This window comes from Gallus gallus, chromosome 1 (assembly GCF_016699485.2).
Source record: "Gallus gallus isolate bGalGal1 chromosome 1, bGalGal1.mat.broiler.GRCg7b, whole genome shotgun sequence".
Lineage (NCBI taxonomy): Eukaryota > Metazoa > Chordata > Aves > Galliformes > Phasianidae > Gallus > Gallus gallus.
This window is the reverse complement of record NC_052532.1, coordinates 110,487,870-110,506,783: the sequence shown is the minus strand read 5'-3', so window position 1 is coordinate 110,506,783 and position 18,914 is coordinate 110,487,870. Positions and strand designations below refer to the sequence as shown.

The following is an 18,914-nucleotide window of genomic DNA, read 5'->3' as shown; positions in this document are numbered from 1 at the left end:
GTAGACCCATATATAGGTCATATGGTCTATCAATACTCCTCTTTATTCCCTGCAAAACAGAACCAAAAGCACTGGGTTCAGTGACTGATGGCATTCATTTGCAGAAGGCAGCACCACCACATAAACTCAGTTTTTCACTAGAAGAGCCCACAGCCGTATTAGCAGGGCATGACCTGTTGTGAGGGCAAGCTAGTCTCTCCTTCTGCTCTGCCCTGTTCCGCACAGCCTTCCCCAGCAAAGTAGACAATGATGCTCAACTTGGGGCTAGCTTTTGGAAGCAGATAACCATGCAGAAGTCTCCAGGGAGACTTCCAGGTCATCCACAGGCTCCAGTTTACAGGTTCTATGTGGTTGCATAAGCATATGTTAGACTTCATATATTTGTAATGTATATGTTTCTTCCTCACCAGTGTAGCTAGAATTGCCTGGAAAGCACATGCACTAGTCTCCAATTTTAACTCCAGAGCCTGTAAGAAACTTTTCTGTAAAAAAAAAAATTCCATAGGAAAATGCCAGTTCCTAAAAAACATGTATATATATTCAGTAGGAACAGATTGGTTGAATTAAATATAACAGTGATCAGACACACTTCCTAGGGAAATCTGCCTGATTTCCTGCTAGCTTGCGGCCTCCCTGGAAGCCTCCCTTGTGAGCAGCATGTCTAGGCTCATGGGCTCCCTGCTGTGATCATCATGGGGAGTCCTGTCCTCTCTTATTTAAAATATTGAAACAAAATCTTTCTGCTGTTAATTAAATGAAATTTCATATTTCTACTCTGTGGGAAGTGAAAAATCAAAGATATTTCATTTCAATGCAGAAGGAATGTGAGTGTGGCCGTAAACTTGGCCATTCCTCCCATTACAGGAATTTGAGGTCCTGTCAAGCCCTTCTTACACATCAGTGCTCACTGCATTGCCCACTTCTGGCTGGGCAAAGAGCACTGGTGGAAATTCAAACCTGACAAATTAACATTCGCAAAAAATTAGAATAAAATAACCAACTGCTATGAATTTAACAACAAACGGGAGCCTGGGTTCCCAAGAGACCAACCACGGAGTGCAGCTGGCAAAAGAAGTTAACTGCATGTGGAAGTGGTTAGGAAAACAAAACAAAAATACAACTTTTGCACGCAAACTCAAGCTTCTATTCTCGCCCAGGCCTTGGGAAAAAATAATGACAATACTGAAAAGAGTAACTCATTTTTTAAGAAAGCATTTTCTGTTGGTGAATCCTAGAATATTCTTGCACATGAAGTAAAAGAAAGTAAGGCAAAAACAACACAAAAAAGAAGACTAGCAGAGCAGGCCAATGACAAGTATGTAATCCATATTTACTGAGGCACAGCCCAGCATCCAATCTTTTAGAATTTTACAAAGGTGAGTTTTACAGTCAGATTCTCAGGACATAATCTTTTTTTCATAGTCAGTCCCTGCCTGTGACCCCTGGAATGTCCTCCCACGAGCAGCAGTCAGAGCACCCATAGATTCATGAATCACAGAATCGCTCAGTTTTGACAAGACCTTCAAGATCATCAGGTTCAACCACAACCTGACCAAACTACCCTAACTGTAACAACCCTCCATTAAATCACGTCCCTGAGCACCACATCCACACGGTTTTTAAACACATCCAGGGATGGTGACTCAACCACCTCCCTGGGGAGCCTATTTCAGTGCTTAACAACCCTTTCTGTATAGAAGCGTTTCCTGATATCCAACCTAAACTTACCCTGGCACAACTTGAGGCCATTTCCCCTCATCCTGTCACCAGTGAGAAGAGACCAACTCCCACTCTCGCTGTAAGCACCTTCCAGATATTGGAAGAAAGCAATAAGGTCTCCCCTCAGCCTCCTTTTCCCCAGACTAAACAGCCCCAGTTCCTTCAGGAATATACAGCAAAATTGTTCAGCTAGGCTGATATCAACATGATCAAATTTTGCTTCTGAGCAGCCATTTATATGAACATTTCCTCCTCAGGAACATATGGTATGATTGGTATCTTCACCCCTGTGGGTGAGGATACAATCCAAATCTGCGCTTTTGGTCTCATTTTAGGTTGTATTTTAACCAGCTTTTCAAGATGGAGAAATGGCAGTGGCTAGAACAGCTAGAAGCTCAGCAGAGTCACTTGATTTCCTGCTTTTTCCATTAAAAGAATACGTTTCTATGACACTTCAGTTACTGGTTCAGAATATGCCATCCATCTACACTGCATACACAGCCACACTCTTATGCCAATAAGTCCATCCATCTCAAAGCACAGTCGGGGAGCACAGAGATCTCTGCCCAGCACCCTAAGGGAGCACTTTAGCTTCAAGCATTAGAACATCTAGGCCAGCATGAGATAATGTTTTGGCTATCTGGCTGTAGCAATTCACACAGCAAGTGTATGATTCTTTTGTGGCTAGTGTTGACTTTTCAGATTAAGGCCATAAAGTATGTCAAAAGAAGTGAACCAGACATCTGGTCATACTGCTGGAATTTATGTGGGATGTGAGAGAAGCATCTGCAAGCCACTGAAAAATATGATTTAAAAGTGGAGAAGGTGAAACCTGTGTAGTTTAGCAGGCATGGAAGCTATAGGCTGCTCCTCCTACTACAATTTCTGCTGTGGCACCTACCTATATCACTTGTAGGCACTATAAATGTAAAGAGTATTTCTCATTTACATGAGAGAAGAGAAATTAGATGAACCATTTGTGCAAAGAGCAATGTGACCAGAGCTCCTGTAGCAGGAAATAGACCTCCAAAGGAAATCTGAACTGCTCTTAAAGACTAAAGCTCTGCCTTGTCAACATTACTGCAGACCCTTGTTACAAATCAATGCAAACAAGCCACCTTGTAACAAAGACATGAGAGCAGACAATGAAGGACAGCTTAGTACAAAAAGATGAGAATAGTATTTTCTCTCTATCATTTATTTTGCATTGTGTTGTCACTTTATTTATTTAATGCTGCTGCCATTTGTTTGATACAATACCTTACAATGACCATGAAAACTGCAAGAAGAGCATCCAGGTCTTAGGTGTTCCAAGCCAACAACTCAACCACCATGTCATAGTGCCCTTCTGCTCAGTTAAAGGCACAAGAGAAATATAAAAACCAAATCCAAAAAGAAACTCAATGGCCATGTTTTGTTGTTTTGCCAGGATTGTGTTGCTCATTTGCTGGCAACAGAGAGATTTTTGAAGGGAAGTAGATGAAGGGAATTAGAGGCAGCAGAGAATTTTTTTTTTTAATTCTCATCATATTTAGAAGTTCATAGTTCACATTGCTCTCACAGATGGCAATTCCAGCAGTTGAGACAGCTTCCAACCATACGCATTTATTATAGATATCATTTATTGTTCCAAAATAGAAAGGTCTCGCGCTAGGGGACACACTGCTAATTCTGTATTTACAGCTGCCTCTTAAAGAGAAGGAAGTGGTTCCCTGAAGTCCTAAAAAGATCTTACTTTTCAGATCAGAAGTCCTATACACATCTTGACTGACTCACTAAGACCCGTGCTTTGAATTACACCTCTCTTTCAATTGCCAGGAGATCTCTCTCACACTTAAAAGACTACTAGAACAATCTGCCCAGGGAGGTGATTGAAACATCCTTCTTGGAGGTATTCAAGAACTCTGTAGAGGGACATGGCTAGTGGACATGGCTTGACAGTTGGAATAGTTGATCTTAAAGCTCTTTTCCAACCTTTATGTTTCTATGATTCTGTGACTCCACATGGAAGCTTTTCTTACAAAGTGAACTTGCACATTAAACAGGTAAAGCTAATCATTCTCAGACAGAAAGGAACTGAACTAAACATTCTAGCATCTACAAGAGATCTTTGAGTTCTAAGCCATCCACTCCAAGGTAGATATTAGCCAAGAACTTACAAGATCCAGTCAAACCAAAACGAGGTGGAATATCTTTTCTTTTGATTTGCAGGGAAATTCCAATTTCTCCAATGAAAAAGGTAAGTGCCTACAAAATTTAATGCAAGAATCCTTTGAATCCTCACATTTTATCACATTTCCTGAGTTAGGAGCAGCCAAGTAGGGGATTTGCAGATTAAAAACCTTGGCTTTGATTACCTAAGGCGTAGTTAAACATTTCTGCCGGAAAGTACTTGGGGATAATGGTGGATGGCAAACTGGGCATGAGCCAGCAATGTGCCCTCACAGCCCAGAAAGCCAACCTTATCCTAGGCTGCATCCAAAAAAAAAAAGTGACCAGCAGGGCAAGGGAGGTGGTGCTGCCCCTCTGCTCTGTGCTGGTGAGAGCTCACCTGGAGTACTGCATCCAGATGGGGAGTCCTCAGTACAGGAGATGTGGAGATGTTGGAGTGCATCCAGGGGAGAGCCACAAAAAAAAAAAGTGATCCAAGGGATGTAGCACCTCCCCTGTGTGGACAGGCTGAGAAAGCTGGGGCTTTTCAGCCTGGAGAAGAGAAGGCTCCGGGGAGATATAAGAGCAGACTTTCAGTATCTAAAGGGGGAGGGAAGGGGCTGTGAAAATGAAGGGGAAAGTCCTTATCAGGAGCTGTTGTGATAGGACAAGGGGAAATGGTTTCACACTGAAAGAGGGGAGATTTAGGTTGGATATAAGAAAGAAGTCTTTTACAGCGAGTGTGTTGAGGCACTGGCACAGGTTGCCCAGAGAGATGGTGGAAGCCCCACCCTGGGAGACATGCAAGGTCAGGATGGATGGGGCTCTGAGCAACCTGATCTAGCTGAAGATGTACTTTTCAATGCAGGGACTTGGACTAGATGGCTTTTAAAGTTCCCTTCCAACTCTAATGAATCTACGATTCTGTGATGCCTACAGTAGAAGGGTGTAAGATGCACAACCATGTTCCCAAACAAGTCTAGTTGGAGACAGAAGCCTTCAGAAACTCTGCTGGCACCCCAAGCACTTGCAGATGGAGACAATGCAGAATTCAAAGTGGAAGAGAAAGGTGTGGAAAAGGAAGTCAAGAAAAGAAATATATGGGGTAGTGGACGTATTGAGTCAGAAATTCTGAGGGTTATGAAGGAATTACTATACTGCCTACAGAGAGCCAGGGAGAATGGTACTTTTCTGGAACACGTACAAGTGAACAACTCTTCACAAGTGCCGTACAGCTTGAGGGCTTCATATTATGGAAATATAAATGAAAAGCTTCTCAGATTTGTTGAAAACCTTTCATGACTTTTTACCATTTAGGGTTGGAAACACTGACACCGTCAAGTGAATCAGGACAGTGCCAGACAGATGTACAAGTAAGATTTCTGCCATTGAGAAAGGAGAAATTACATACATATATACATACACTTCTGGTTAAAAAAGTAAAAATATGATACCCCTAAATATTTCAAAAAACATGCAAATGCTGAGTGCTTGGTGAGAGTTGCAGAAACAGAGTTAAAACTGGAATTCATATGGTTCTATTAAATCTTGAATGAACACATTCCACTTGCCTCAGTACAGACTGTTCCATTTATGTTATTGCCCATGAACTACTTTCTAATGTACTGAAAGAAACAGTCATCTCTAGGGTACAGCTTCTCTCCTCCTGAGGCAGAACACTGAAGTATGCCAGATATATCACACCCTGCAATTCCTGTCTCTCTCCTCTGACTGTAATTGGAGCCCAGGGAGATCCTCTCAGATAAAGACATCCTCTGTAAATGTTTGAAGACATGTAGACATACAAGATGATTCCCCGCACTAGTTATAGGCTCCAAGAGACCGGAACAAACCAACCACTGGTTTAAAACAGAAAATGTCAAGATTTATGGCAAACACTGCACCAATAATGAACTGAGGTGGAGTCACTGAGCTATTCACAGGACACAGCTCCTCCTGCTCCGTAAGTAATTCCAAAGAGTTTTGACCAGACTGGTTGTGTGGCAATGGGTTAGATGACTCCTTGTAGGTACACCACATCCTGTCACTGGTCAGAAAGAAACCTAAGGACTTCCAAGTCCCTTGAGCACAAGTTACTCAGAGAAAAAACCTTGAAGGATTGTTATTATTTAAAGGTACAAGTGCCTTAAAACAGCATGACTAGGAAGGGTGGAGTAGGGGAGTTTCCATTTGACATATGTTGGTTGTTAATAAAAACTCTTGAATCCAGCCCAAAGACCCACTGACTGAAATAAGTTTGACACCCAGTCCTAGCCAGTGAAACAAATACCCAAATCTCTCTATCCTCTGGTGCCTGGGTGCCAGATGCGTCAGCATCTAGTCAACAGCAGAGAGACCACAACGTACTTCCTTGCTGTTACAAACAAAACACAGTCCTGGCATGTGTCACTTAATAAATGTGTCTTCCAGTGCTTAGCATTGTGGTTCCCAAAACTGCCCAAGCAGCAGGAAAGGAGGATTAGTGTCTTTCCAGAAAGGACATGGCAGTGAGTCACAATCTCAGCACTGTGGTGAGTCACTTTGACATTGCTGCTGACTGCCTTGACTGTGAACATAAATGACAAAACATTCCCTTTGCATTAGAGATTATGGGCAAATCCCCAAATCCAGATTAGAAGATGTCTGCAGTCCAACTCTTTTCCAGATATGAACCTCCCCTCTGTTTTAACTCATTTTCATGGCAATAGGAAACAGAGAGGAGCTGCAAGCTGAGACAACTGAGCCACAGCTGTTATTGCAGCTCTGCCCCATCACCTACTGAAGCAATGAGATATACCAATATCCTGGCATCCCACTGACTGTGGTACTGACTTGCTTCCCAAGACACAGCCTGTGGTTTGCAAAGAGTGTGCTTGAGTGAGTATCATGCTGTGAAATCTGCTGTCCACATTTTCAAACTGAAGCCATCTCCTCTGTATGTGTCACAGGCCCTAGATGCAGTTTAACATGGAAGGGGATAAATGCAATTTGCATCACTAGCACATGAGGGCAGTGATCACCACCTCTGCACCTCACAGGTGTGTAACCCTGCTAGACCTGCTGCCTCTGCCCTTCACAGCCACTGGCCCTGAAAGCAGAGCTTCTGTGGTGCTCTTGTAAGAGCATGTCTACTTGAAAGAGGCTTACATTCTCTTCCTTTCTCTGCTCTCTTAACACATGCTTCAGCAAAACCTTTTGCTCCTCATGGGAAGGACCATCAGTGTCTGTGCTCTGGGGCAGAGTACCTCTCCCCAGGCACAGGGAACAGGCAGGGGATTTTCTATGCCTCCCGCCATGTAACAAAAGTCATTCTTACTGTCATCCTCATCCTTTCTGATAAATATCTCTTTGCTTAATCTAAATTGAAACACTGTACCTGAGCTGGAGTCACCATGCTGCAGAACTGACTTTCACTTTGTAAAGGGATGGCTTCCCCAAACACAGGTTACACTTCCACAGGAAAACCTTCAGCCCTCAGGCAGCAACATCATATAACTCAATCCCTGGATTTTCCTGGTAAAATAATCCTAGCAGTAGTTGATCCTAAAGACATCACCTGTTGGGCCAACCAATGCATACATTCCCAGCTCTCTCTCTCACTGGTATCAAGGTAGATAAACACAGAGACTTCCCAAAAGCTGCTTCAGTGCTGAAATGTGTAACGAATCCTGTACACAAACCTGAATATTGCATTAAAGCACCCCAGGCATTTCTGAGGGGTTTTTATATAGAGATAAAATAGCAGCTCATAGCTTAAAGAAATCATGACATGAAATCAGAGTTTCATGGCATGATCTAATTCAACAGAATACCTGGCGTTTAGATGGAAGCCAAAAAGTATTTCATTATACAGCATTCTCAAATAACAAACACAATCTCACGCTTTCAGATGAACTATTTAGAGAGAGTGAAAGTGAGCAAGGAGCAAACTATTATCAGTAGGATGAGTGAGACTTACCTGGGTGAGTTATCCAGTTACTTCAGGATGTCTACAGTTTGAAAATCTATTCATTGCATCTTAATGTGATATTACCTTAGAGGAAGGACAAACTTGCATGAAAAACAAAAAACATATCTAGAAAACTAAGATTTGAATTCAGACTTCACACAGGTTGGATTTTCCAACTGTTCCTTTCAGTATTTTGCCACCAGACAGCCCTCTTTGACAACACTTCCAAAAATATATTTAAATGTATAGCGTATGGAAAAGACAAAGGAGCTGCTAAAACCTTTTCTTTATTATTTAATTTTCAGCAAGGTGCATAATAGTTCAGAGAATGTGGTATCCAAGCAACAGGTTTGAGAGGGGCAAAGTATTAAAAGATTGTGCAGTCAATTATCTTAGCCTGAACATGCTGTTAGCTGGCATAATTGCCTTTGATGCAAAACATACTTTCTTTCTCATCGTTATAAATATTTACAGTATATCCAAAAGCCACACTGCTAATAAAGAATAAAATCTCTTGGAGTACTCTTCTCACATCCAGCACACTCACACTTTCTCCTCCAGCCAGAACACCATATCTCAGAGTAACTAAAAGCTGCCACCTTGAAACAATATATTTTGATTTTCCTTTAACTGTAGATATCGAAGTTTTATTTCTTCAGCATTCATAGCACACTTAATGTCAGGTCTATCTGTCTCAAAGGACTAAAAATAATTTTCCACTGTTTCAATCCCTTAGCTCCATTAAGCTAACATAGATGAAAGATAATGAGTAGGATTCTACATAGGCATCATTAAAAAAAATGAGTAATATAATACCATACTACAGAATCTTCTTGATCAGAAGAATATATGCTAACCCCGGCCTAAGTGTTCCCCTGTGATCGCTGAGTCAAGGTTGAGGAGGATGATTCATAAGTAGGAAGAATACAGTTCAACATTCACTGTTTCCATGGTTGGCAGATAGGAAAAAGAAAACTTTCTATTCCTGCAATGAATGTATATGATGGAAAGACAGCAAATGGATAATCTTAGAATGCAGAACTGGGCAACAGTCCTGGAAATACTCATATTTAACAAGCACAACTCTGTTCACACATCTAAACTGGAGTGTGTGTGCATATACATTTGGAGCATTAGGATTTGGTTTCAAAACCAGAATTGTACCTTATGACATAACACTCCATCACTACAACTGAAGAGGCTCAATACAGAATTAAAAATGATGACTTCTGCCATAGGAGTATATCTGGCAGTACAGAAGTGAGCTGCTAGAAGGTGAGATACCAGGCAGAAAGTGGACATCAGGAAGGAGATGGCTATTGGCCTTCTTTCCCTAACCCAAGGTTTTTCTGGCAGAACCTGAGTCATCACTTTGGTAAACCAACTATTCAGACATAGTTGTGAAAGCTCTGGAATGAAGGAGGACATATGGCATCTGCATGATTTCTGTACACTTGAGGTCTCAAACCTCTCCCCCTCTGCACCGCTCTGTACCAGAGGGATTATGGCTAATAAATGCCCACAGGGAGACTCTTCCCCTCTATTGCTCCTAGCCTGCTGACAAACCCATGTCACTGAGGGCAGGAGCACAGGGATAGCTCTTGGGGAGAAACGCCCTCTCATTTCAAGTTGGCCACTTGGCACTCGGTGAATCAATACACCACCCTGAAGTTTTCACCCATCCTTGAAGAAAGGGACGCTTGAAAAAAATTGTCTTAAATAGGAGACAATTTTGTGGTTGTCTTAAACCAAAATACAAAGTATAAGGAATGAACTACACCTGAAGATGAATGCAGATAAATGAAGCTAGCCTCATAGCTATGTGCCATCCTGGTTTGGCTCCAAGGCGATGTCTTTTCTGGAAAGAAATGTAGGTAAAGAAAAGTTGCCAGACTTGTTGCCTTGTCTAAGCATATTGATACCAACCTCTCAAGATACATTGTCACTCAAATACCTCTGAAACAAGTTAGTAAGAAGAAAGAAGACAAGTCATTGTCACCACTTAGAAGCAAGACAAAATTCATAACAAAAATGGGGATAACAATGACATTACAGTACATGACTGCAAAATATATTTTACTACAAGGAGTTGTGGAGAGCAATCCACCAACTGGAATCCATAGAAATAAAACTATAGGAATTAAATTCTCTGTATGTGTATTGTGTTACAAGAACAAAATTTGTTTTGTTGGGTAACAAAGACATTTTCTCTAGTTACCAGCTAAGACACCCTCTCAAATAAGAGTATAAAAGATTATAATAATAATATTATAATAATAATATTATAATTTGTGTGTCCATCCTACTTGAAGTGTAGGATAGAATCATAGAATGGCTTTTATTGGAAGGGACTTTAGAGATAATCAAGCTCCAATCCTCTGCTGTGGGCAGGGATACCGATCACTAGAGGTCAGACTGCCATCAGGATTTTATGCAACTGGACTGTATACTCTAATGTGAATTCAGAAAACAAAATACAAATCTGTATAAATACCTTGTGGGTAGACACCAAAACTCTTGCTTTAAAAGTCAGATTGAAATTATTATGAGTCTCTAGATTGTTGTTTTCATATCCTGTACATTCAACAGCAGGTACACTGCGTCCTTTAGGTATAGATTTGCCTCTGAGCAATTGGTAACTGATTTGAGAAGCAGTTTTGTTTTGTTGATTACAAAGTCATTTTAAATTAGAACTCACACCTTCAGACAATGTTCTTCACTGACCCTTAGATTTCAATGGATTTCAATGAATTCTGAAAGCAGATGTAGAATAATAGAAAAGTGGATGCCTCAGAGCTAAACATAAATGAAGTAGAAGACTAACAGCTCTGTCCCAAGCCAATTGCCAATAAGTAGTTGGCAATTGTTGTTTGAGTTTACCTCCTACACATACAAAATTTGACAGTGAATGAAAGCCAAATTATACTTTTTTGTATAACCTCAAACCCTCCAAATCCTCTGTTGGGACTGACATTTGGGAACAGATTTTTCTTAAAGTCTCTTATTCAGTTGCCTAAATTAGAGCTAATTTCTTTTGCAAAATGTACTGACTTGAAGAATTCAAGAAATTTGGCAAACGCATGCTGTTCTTCACACAGATGAAGCAACACATCAAACTATCTGTACTAAGGAAAGGAGGTTGCAACAAAGGATTTAGTGTACAGATGGGCTGTAGATCCTGCCAGTTCAAATCTCTTGTAAATCTTAGAAATCCTACCTGATGGTCAACCAGCACTTCTGCCCTTCAAACAGGAAGACATCCTTACAAGAATACCATAACTTCACAGCAGTGTTATAACTATGAATATATACGGTCTAACATGCAGCTATCAAACTCATGGCAAAGCAGTAAAAAAAAGTATCTTACATGAATTCATATGCTGACCTTCCATAACTGTCCTCCCAAAAGACTCTCCATTTTAACCTAATAATTTATTGCTCTTCTTTCTTGCTTTAGATGCCTGCAGTTAATAAAGCTTTCCTGAGGTGCAAGATCTTGCATCTTTCTATGGAATCTGAATGGAGCCTCTGGGGAAACAGATACCTGGGCTGTGGGAGCAGGTCAGTCCCATAGTGTTTTTGTGGAAGCTCAGATCAGCTTAATTCAAACATCTGTTTAAATGTCCTAAATCCATTCTTCTGACCTGGTGCATTACAGTGTACTTGTACATTGGTTAAGGAAGCAGCATCATAGGAAATGGGACCACTTGGGATTACCAGCCCCATGGGGGGGCTTTTTGGATTTGGTGACTTCACACTGACATGCAGCTCAGCTGCACCAGGCTGCTTTCTTGCTACCCCTCTTCAGAAGAACAGGAAGAGAAAATATGATGGGAAAAGGCTTACGGTTTGAGAAAAAGATGGGGAGATCACTCACCTATTACCATTACGGGAAAGACTCGATATAAGGTACAGTAATAGGCAATGAACTACATTAATAACAGACCAGAGCAGTAAGAAATTAAAAGCAAACTAAACACCTCTCCTTTGAGCAGCTTAGGAGAACGGGGAATAGGGGCTGTGGTCAGTCCTTAGCACTTCATATCTGCCCCTCTTTCATGGTCACACTCTGTCTCCGCTCTACACGAGGTACCTCTACCACTGGCTAGGAGACCTTACCTGTTCAGACACCAGTCACCAAGTTTTTTTCCCCATTACTTTCTTCTGACAAGAACTAACATTCTGCATACAGTAATTATTTCAGAAACACATTTCCTTGCCTCATGCACTGTAATTGTACTTCATTTACTTAATGCAGTATTAAGTCTTCAGGCACACTGAAAGGGCAGAAAGAATATTAACTGCTTTGTGTACGTATTTTTGGAGACATCTTGTTTGAGTTCTATCTGAGATACAAAGGCACCTTTTTTTTCTAGAAACATCCAAGTTGTTGACAAGACTCAACTATTAAATCCTCTAAAGAATTTAGAAAAAAAATGGGAATGGGAGTAGGGGAATTGTTTGGGTTTTTTTGGAAACATGGGACATTCAAAAGTGTGCTATGGTTTACAAGCTGATCTTCATTGATAAAAGGCCACTAGACCTTCCCAACTCATCCACTGGCTCAAAGCTAAAATATCAATAAAATAACATCCTCTTTGGCACAGTCAACATGAGTTCAGATCTAAAATTGTATCATAGAATCACAGAATCATAGAATGGCCAGGATTGAAAAGAACCACAAAGATCATGTAGTGTCAACCCCCCTGCTATGTGCAGGGTCGCCAATCACTAGACCAGGCTGCCCAGAGCCACATCCAGCCTGGCCTTGAATGCCTCCAGGGATGGGGCATCCACAACCTCCTTGGGCAACCTGTTCCAGTGTGTCATCACCATCTGTGTGAAAAACTTCCTCCTCATATCCAACCTAAACCTCCCCTGCTTCACTTTAAAACCATTCCCCCTTGTTCTGTCACTATCCACCCTTGTAAACAGCCACTCTCCCTCCTGTTTATACACTCCCTTCAAGTACTGGAAGGCCTCAACAAGGTCTCCCCATATCACCTCTGTATCCTAGAGATGGGTTTAAAAAAAATACGTAAAGTATCACTGTTTTCCTTCAAATGTGACCACCCATTCATTTCGTAGAAAGAATGAAAGCATATTTGATCAAGGAGGAGACACATACATTAAAAATTTATCACTGAAACTGGCAAATTCAAGAGTGAACCAGTGGGCACATTTTGCTCAGACTTAATAGAGCATGGTCTCTTCCACTGCAGATCACAGAGAGAATACCAGCCTCAGAGGTATGGATGTACATACAAAGAACATAAGGGGCCAAGCATCACATCCCTCCCTGTAATGCAAACATTCCCATTTCCCTTCACAGCGTGAATAAGGATTGCTTTCAGAATATAAACTGTTGGGATGAATGGATGCGAAATTGAAGCTTAGCTAATGAGATGCTATTACAGCTCCATAACAGAACCGAGGTACAATGAATAGCAACAAACCTCGACACTTGTGAAATACGCAGGTGCAGGCATGACAAAGCTGCGGGCTATAGTACGCGAAGTACCAGCAGATGGTGCTATGAAGACAGGCATGTTTAAAACACAGCCCAGCTTTTCTGAAAATAAATTCGATGAGCACCAACTAGAAAACGTTGTCCTCAGTAAAGATACCAAGTAATGTAGTAATATATTTCCTCCTTCAGAGCAGAATGTAGAACAGCATAAGGGCAATTTCCTTCCCAATTAACCTGCTTTCTAGTGATGCTTTCTTTATGGCTATGTTTCAATAGCACATGTACCAGTGATCATACACTGATCTCCTCAGTACACATAGATATTTCGTTGAGACTTCATTCCTTCTTGGTATTTCACAGATTTGCCTTGAAGGTGAGAACAGTTCAAGACAGACATCCATGAAAACAATGATGATCTCAATGTGGGTAGATACTGTGAAAACTTTGGAAACATGGTGCTAGCAGAGCTTCTATCCCTTTTGCTTGGCCATGCAAAACAGTACTGATGTTTTCTTTCTCAAACAAAGCAATAAGCTATATGTTTGATTATTTTATTATTTTACGTTCTCCATTTAACAGTTTCTGAGGTAGGACTCCAACTCACAGCATGTTTCAAAGTGTACAGGTGCAGTTGCATAGCTGCAGAAGGATGGAGCATGAGATTATTGCAACACCAGAAAGTAAGAGTGGGATCAGAAGCAGAAGAAAAAGTAGCCATAAAAACAATCATGCTTTTTAGCTTAATGTATAGTAAGTTAGACAGTTTAAGGTACATTAGTCTAATAGGTATGACAAGAGCTGTACATATTCAGGATTGCTACGAATAATGACTCTGGATTGAAATATGAGCCACTCTAGGTACACCCTTCACAGCATGAAAGCACTTCTACCTAATGACAATGACCATTTCTTTTAAATTGTCTTCACAAATGTCTACTTACAAAGCTTCCTAAGTTTCCTTATGAGCTTTTTCCTCCTACTTGTATGTTGTTCAGAGGGAATTATTAAGGAAGAACACAACTGTTTTAATACTGTAAAAATCTCCAGAACTGGTGTGTTTGTTGGCTATTCTTTTGTCTTAAGATTTCCTCTGGCTTTCTGGCTACAAGCTAGGAAGGAACCAGGGCTAGCACCCACCTCTGACCTACCACCTACCAGCCCCAGGACCCAAAGTCCCAAAGCAGGCACTACAGTCCATCTCCCCACTAAGAGCCAGGGGGATCAGCTGGTGCACTGCACATCATGCATCAGGTTGCACAACAGTTAAAAGACAAAGCCAGCTAACACACTCCGATCAGACTGGGTGAGATCTACTGATCTAATGCAGAAAAAAATTAGCCCATGGCTAAGATGAAGCTATACTTTTTGGTATGCATTTCTACATTGACTTCTTTACAGTTTATTTCAGACCATGTTTTCTATACCAGAAGCCAAATCTCCCTATAACTTAAAGTACAGTACGGCAGTACGTGCTTCTCTCATTGGCTTAGGAGCCATGACATCTTTAGTTACAATATTTAATCATTAGATATCTCTAAAGGGGAACTAGAAGACCTGAGTTTCCTGATCCAGCTCAGGTTTTCAGTCTGTGATGAGAGACCCCATCTTGCGAGGTGAAGATGTGCCAGCAGCAAAGAGGAAGGAAGGGTTGCAGAGCCCCAGTGACCAGAGCCAACGTTGCCAGGCCTCGTGGCTGGGGCTGCAGGTCCCCATCAGTACCACTAGCTGCATCCTACACTGGGTCATAGAGCAGGCAAGGTGCCACAGCAGCTGTACATGATGCATATGGGGGAGAATAGGGCAGGAAAGTGTGGCTGGGTGGGTGAGATAGCAGTGAAATGAGACCTGCTCATTGTGAATTAGTAAGTAAACCCATTTATACAAATGGATTATCCTGTTGCAGTTGGACTCCCCTGCTATAGTGCAAATACACACTGTCTATCAACCAACATGGTGAGTCACATGCTGCCTGAACAATGCTATTAGCTGGAGAAGGGGTTCTCCACTTTAACCCCCAAATATTTGGTGAAGTTCAAAGATGAGCTTGAGTTTTTCTGTTTACTCTGACTCCATGCTAATCAAAGCACAGGCCTCTATGCTAGATGCATTTCTATTCAGAATTAAGTTATTCCCTTTTCTTCTTTACTTTTTTTTTTATAGAAATAATCTCTGGCCTTGACAGAAGGATCTACTACCACAATTTCAGATTGTACTACTCACATTAAGGACTTGTAACTTCTCTCTTTATTGATTTGCAGTTAATATTAGACAAGCACAGAACAAATATACTCCTCACTCATTCCAGCAGAACATAAAATCACTTGTCGTACCAAAAAGGAAATTCATTTACTGGTTTAACTCTCATTAGTTCCAACAAACTTTCCTTCATCATTTCACTTTTCTGTGATGACCTGTTTGATCAATAAAGAAATGTGAAATCTAAGCCAGATTAGTTTTCATTAAGGTGCTTTTACCCTTGCCCATAAAGTCTGTTTTCAAGTGACAGGTCCAATATGGTAATGAGGTAGTTTCCTTCTACTAAAGTAGAAATTTCCTGCTGACTTCAAAAAGATTTGCATGCAGACCGAAGGTTCATCTTGCTACATATCTTTGTCAGTCCCAGACCTTGCACCCTCCTAACTCAATCAAAAAAATACAGAATATGCCATTTAACACTAATAATGGATTAGTAGTTCCACCATCTCCACTGTAGTTAATTATCTGAGTTGCTTCTGTTAGCACAGAGGCTAGAGACAGTAGGTCAGGTTGTAACATTGCACACGTTAGACAGTACCTACACAGTTAATAAGTATACAGATGTTACACAGTACACAGAGAAGTTAGGCTGGTAAGATTACCACATTGGAAAAGATAATCAGATATAAATGAAAGGTACTCACCAGTGTTGTAGGCACACAAAACTCCACAACAAGCAATCTCCAGAGAAAGAACTCTCCTCAGTGGCAGTCAGCCCATAAATGGGGTCTAGGAGAGATGCAGCCAGGCTCCACCCCTTCCTGTCACACAGCTGAATTGCCTTCACCTGTGCTCCTGTGGCTGACTCAGTGCTCGCCTCAGGTGGTCAATCAGATGTTCAGGCCGTGATTCAATGGGTCCCATACACTATCTTAATTGGAACTGGTGCCGTAAATTGACATTCAAGACTCACGTGAACTCCTATCTGTGCAACCTGGTCTAGGGAGCCTGCTTTGGCAGGGGGGTTGGACTCAATGATCTCTAGAGGTCCCTTCCAGCCCCTACAGTTCTGTGATTATATGACTTAATTTCTGCCTCTATTTTTTGGTTCTGTTTGTTTGGATTGTAGATCACCCTTAGTATCACAATATGTACATTTTTCCCTCATGTAACCTTCAATGTCTTTATCTATAGCACAAAGTGCCCCTTCATTCCACCAGAATATTCTACCTTTATTGTTATTTTACTTTCAGTGCTCTATGATAGTCTGTTAGTACGATACTCTACAAGCACAACAGACCCCTTGGCACAAAAGCTAATACTTCTCCTAGGATATTAGTCAGAACATTATGAGTCTAATTCCTCATCAAATTACATCAAAAGGAAAAACTCTGAAGGGGAAGGAGCAGACAGTGTATTAGACAATTTGCTCAATAAACAAGAGTAGCATTTTACAGCTGCAGAGCACATTTCAGCTAAGAGTCTTGATTACATGGGGTTATGTCAGGGTTATTCAGTTAAGCTGATATATGAGAAAAATACTTGATGTTTGAAGAAGAGATCATGACAGTGACAAACAACTAAATTGTTTCATCATTAGATGAATTTTGTCATGTTCCTGAAGCAGAATTTTGTAGTAAGCTGCGTGCGAAGACAGATTGATAAGCTTTTTGAAACCAAAGACTGTCAAAAAGACCTGAAATCTATTACCAATTAGCAGCATGTCTACACCTTTGCATCACCTTTGCCAGGAGGAGCTGGAGCAGAGGGAGCATTAACTCTGTGACACAAGGTGACAAAATAAGTGGAGCCTGAGATTCCTTAGAAGAGACAGGAAGGAAATAGCCACAGCTACAGTGGCTGCTGAGGAAGAAAGACTGCTCCAGTCCAGAGGGACTCACGCTAAGAAAGTGGATAAGAAGTAATGGATGCAAACTGGAATACAGGAGGCAGTGAACATCAGGAAGCACTTCCGAGTTGTGCAGGTGACAGAGCACTTGCACATGTTGCCCCGAGAGACTGTGGAGTCTCCTTCTTGAAGATCTTCAAAACCCAATTGGACATGGTACTTGTCCTCCTGCTGTAGGTGCTCCTACTTGAGTAGGTGTTGGGCCTGGTTACCTCCAGAGGTCCTTCCTCAGCTCAACTATTTGATGATTCTGTGGAAATGGATGGGAAGACCAGGACCCAGTGTGTGGTGTAAGCAGAGCAGGATGTCTGAGTTACATTATAGAGCTCTGAATAGTTGTGGGGCACTCATGCCACAATTCCTTGAAATTGAATTGTGGGTGCAGTGTGCCATCCTGCAAACAGATCAACACAGTTTGAGTAAGGTTTAATGGTGGAGGAAACAAGGAGTTTCCCATTTGCTTCGGAAAAACTTTCAGTAGACTGGATCAGGGTTAAAAACTGAGCTAACTAAAGAGAAGTTAAATGCTGTTGATGGTGCCACTCTTGAGGGAGGAAACAGGGCTGTGTCATTTCAGCCAAGGGCTCCCACCAGTGTTATTCTTTATTCCACTTCCATCAACTGAAGAAGGAACTGAAAACAGAGGATTATTAAAGAGAAGAGAAAGTATGATAAGATAAAGCAGATGTCATAACAGTTAGACTCACTGATACTTTCACATGTGATTCATCAGTTTTAAACTTCATGCATGTTGCCAGTTCCTCAAAGCTTATGCAATCTGGAAATTTCTTCTTGGCATGTTGAAAATAATTGGATTCTGTTGTCATTACCTAATGAAGAAATGTAACACTGCAAAAAACTCTCAGCAACACAGATGTTAGCTGGATCTTCAGGACAGACATTCTAAACAAGAATGAAGTTGAAAGTGATCTGCCACTGCTGTTTGTAATTATACAGGGGCATGTGTCATGGCCAGTTCTCAGAACATGTGTTGACCTAAAGTCAATGGGAAGTTAGTCAGGCTAAAAACATTCATTAAATGTGTGGTATGTTCCTTTTGTTTTCAAATAAAAGCTGCAATAACCTGCTCTTAAAAGATCATGAGGATTTGGATGGCAGGTGGGTGATAGGTGACAGTAGAAGACAAATCTTTTGGGAGCAGTGCTAAAGCTGACTCATGTAAAAGCAGTTATTTTCATAACTCACTATTTAGAAAGGTTTGAATTAAGCAGTCATGAATTCTCACTGCCTAACAATAGCCAGCACACTTCTCCAGACATTTCTGTGTAATGCTGAGCATTTTCAGTGTTCCAGCTAAGACCGTGATTTTAGAAGCATGCATTCTATCACATGCCTGCGTTGGATTTGCATTTCTAACAAGCATGATTAGCATGCACAAATACGAGCTACTAACTGGAAAGCATCAAGCTTCTCAGCTTTTTGGTCTATACATATAAAAATTGGATATCTACATAGGAAGGAAGCACAGCAAGGACCATGCAGACAGAATTTTAAAATTT

The 18,914-nt window shown here is 41.1% G+C and overlaps 1 long non-coding RNA gene across 2 annotated transcripts in view; it reads right to left on the bottom strand.

Moving 5' to 3' along the window:
• LOC101749503 overlaps positions 1-16,241 on the bottom strand; it is a 149,475-nt gene extending 133,234 nt beyond the window's left edge. For both annotated transcript variants that reach the window (XR_006932569.1, XR_005841862.2), the window contains exon 1: positions 16,190-16,241. This is a non-coding gene — a long non-coding RNA (uncharacterized LOC101749503). The remainder of the gene's footprint in view (positions 1-16,189) is intronic.
• Between the last annotated feature and the right edge of the window lie 2,673 nt (positions 16,242-18,914).